We start from the raw sequence: 3584 nt of genomic DNA, 5'->3' as shown, positions 1-3584 counted from the left end.
CCGGTTTGAAACGGGCCCCGAGCGCCTCGGCCTCGCCGCCGCCACGGCCGCTCTCGCGAGAGCGGCGCGCGCGGCCGGGGGAGGGGAGCGGCCGGGACGCGCGCGCCGGGGCTGTGCGCGTTGCCATGGAGACCCCGCCCGGCCGCCATGGCCGCCCCGGGGCGGGCGCGTCGCGACAGAGCAGACACCGCCGCTGTCACTGAATCACTGACACGATCAATGAGTCCGCACAGCAACACCGCACGGCCAAGCACGCCGCGAAACCGTGTCCCTAAGTGCCACATCTGCACGTTTTTAAACCCCTTCAGGGATGGTGACTCCTCCATTTCCCTGGGCAGTGTGTTCCTGTGCTTGACAACCTTTGCATAAAGAAATTTTTCCGAATATCCAGTCTAAACCCTGGTGCAACTTGAGGCCCCTTCCTATCATCCTACCACTTGTTTCTTGGAAGAAGAGCCCAACAGCTACCTGGCTCTAACCTCATTTCAGGGAGTTGTAGAGAGGGATAAGGGCTCCCCGAGCCTCCTGTTCTCCAGGCTGAAGGCCCCCATCCCTCAGCTGCTCCTCACAAGACTTGTGCTCCAGACCTTTGACCAGCTTTGTTGCCCTTTTTTGGACACATTCCAGCACCTCAATGTCTTTCTTGTCACGACAGGCCCAAAACTGACCACAGAATTCATAGTATGGCATCTCCAGTGTAAGCAGAGGGGGATGATCACAGTCCTGCTGGCCACACCATTTCTGATACAAAACATCTTCTGGTTTTTTTCCAAACATTTCAGTACCCCCAGCATTAAGAAGATCCCCACATTCATCACGAAATGAAGGCTCCTGAATCCTGAAGCTCCTGGAGGATCTGAATGACCCCTTAACCTGTGTTGAGACAGCTCAGACGAAATACAGAATTATAGAATGACAGAATATGCTGAGTTGGAAGGGACACATCAGGATCATTGAGTCCAACTCCTGGCCCTGTGCAGGACACCCCAAGAGTCACACCATGTGCCTGAGAGTGTTGTCCAAACACTTCTTGAACTCAGATAGGCCTGGTGCTGGGACCACTTCCCTGAGGAGCCTGTTCCAGTGCCCAAACACCCTCTGGGTAAGAAACCTTTTCCTGATATCCAACCTAAACCTTCCCTGACTCAGCTTCAGGCTGTTCCCTTGGGTCCTATCACTGGTCACGAGAGTGAAGAGAGCTGTACTTGCCCCTCCAATTCCTTTCATGAGGATGTTGAAGACCTCAATGACCTCCCCTCAGTCTCTTCCAGGCTGAACAGACCAAGTGACCTCAGCCACTCCTCATATGGCTTCCCCTCCAAATCCTTCACCATCCTCCTTGCCCTTTTTTGGAAGCTCTCTAATAGCTTAATAGCTTAATGTCTTTTTCATATTGTGGTGCCAAAACTGCATACAATATTCAAGGTGAGGCCACACCAGTGCAGAGCAGAGTGGGACAGTCACCTCCCTTGACTGGCAGATTAAGCTGCAAGCTCAGTTTTAGTTAGAACATTGAAATCTTCTCGATGGGCATTTCTTCTATTCTTATAAAAAACAATGTATATATTTATATAATATATTTATATGATATCTATTCTATAAAAACCAATTTAATATGAATAGCTGTAATTCTACTATAAAATTTTAAAATCACACACACAGTACTAAACATTTTGCATTCTCTAGCATTCATCCTGTAAGACGTTAATTTACTTATGAGGCAGAATCTGCAGTATATTCTTCTCAACTTCTTTTGGCTTCTTCAATTCCAGTTTGTCTCTTGTGGAAAACAATAGGTTTAAAGTGATATTTTTAGAAGAAATAAAAACATTAATCATTTGGACAGTGTTTAATCATTTCACTAACCACGAGTACAAAAGCATTTCCAAAGTATAAAAATATTCCAAATATTATATAAACATCTATTATAAAAGGAAAGCCATTCAATCCTCTGCAATGAATTTAGATTAGTGGCTTCTGGTTGCTGACCTACTAACCTGGACTAATGTAGGTTTTGGAAATAAACTCCTTATGAGCTGATGGCCCTTTCTTTTGCCTGTCCTCATGACTGTCACAGCAAGTGTTGGTAACATCTGAGATTTCTGAGAAAGCTTAAAGATACTAAGAAATACCCCAATAATCTACATCCCAGATAAAGGTAGAAAGGCATGTCCAGGGGTCTGATAAGACATGTAATTCTGTTCACACATTAACCATAATTAGATAAGTATCTTGGTATTTGCAGGAATAATCATCACTGAAGGAGTTAACGTTTACTTGCTATTGCTGTCATTACATTTTACAGCTCTCACTTCTGCGGGATGAAGGGCAGTAATCCCCATGTTCAGGTTACTAAACCCTGGTACCAGACCTCTGTTCAATTGTGCTCTGCACAAAGCATCTCAAGTGTAGGAATCCTAAACTCCCTAACCCCATATAACAGCACGAAGCAAAATTCCTATGCCAACAGGCATAGGAAAATTCCTGTGCCAACAGGCCCATGGATGTTAGTAACAGGAAGAATTATTGAGGTTCTTACACACAGTTTGCCTACTTGTTCCAAATAACTTACTGGCTATTTCAGCTGCTACCTCCTCAAGTCTGTGTACCTTTTGGGCCCATGGGTATAGCTGAGATGGAGTCAGTTTTCCCCACAGCAGCCCTCGTGTGTGCTCTGTATTGGCAGCTGGCAAGGTGTTAGTAACAAATCAGTGTTTGCTGGGATGCATCACGGCTGTATCTCCAACATTCCCCCCTCACCAGCAGGCTTGAGGGTGGGCAAGATCTTAGGAGGGGACACAGCCAGGACAGCTGACCCAAACTAACCAAAGGGATATTCCATACTGTATGACATCTGCTCAGGAATAAAAGTCAAGAAAAAGGAGGGGGAATAGGGGGTATTCATTATGACATTTGTCCTCTGGAGCACCTGCTGTGTGTACTGAAGCTCTGCTTCCCAGGAAGTGGCTGGACATTGCCTGCTGACAGGAAGTAGAGAATAAATCTTCTGTTTTTCTTTTCTTCCACATGCAGCCTTTGCTTTATTCAATTGCCTTTATCTTGATCTACGAGGTTTTTTCCATCTTATTTTCTGCAACCCCATCCTGCTGAGGAGAAAAGTGGTAGAGCAGCTTGGTGGGCACAGCCAAGGTCAACCCTCCACAGCCCAGCACACACACAGTAAACTCAGGTGTCACACAACGTGCCTTGCAGTAAATATTCAGAACTGTACAATCCATACACATCCAAAGATGAAGAGGTGTTTTGGATCAGAGCTGCACTGGGGCATAGTTTAGCTTAAAGCCTGGAGGAGTGATACCGGCTTTGCCCTGTCCCCCTTGCACTCCAACTCCAATTTACAGCATCCTGTTTAGGTCAGTTGCCTGTGTCAGAATTTTTATGGGAGTCTTGCCTCCTTTTCTACAAGCCTCACACATAATCACTTGACATTTCTGTCTTCAAAGAATAATAATAAAATTGGGAAACGTTACCACAAAGAGCTGTTGGAGCCCTGACAAGGGGTGAACTAGGATTAAAAAGTGGGATTTCTTTGGTCTACAAAACTGCTGCTTTGAAAAATGTTT

This window comes from Empidonax traillii, unplaced genomic scaffold (genome assembly GCF_003031625.1).
Source record: "Empidonax traillii isolate 1590-97213 ecotype Southwest subspecies unplaced genomic scaffold, ASM303162v1 scaffold248:size1534464, whole genome shotgun sequence".
NCBI lineage: Eukaryota > Metazoa > Chordata > Aves > Passeriformes > Tyrannidae > Empidonax > Empidonax traillii.
The sequence above is the reverse complement of the archived record's forward strand: the minus strand, read 5'-3'. Positions refer to the sequence as shown.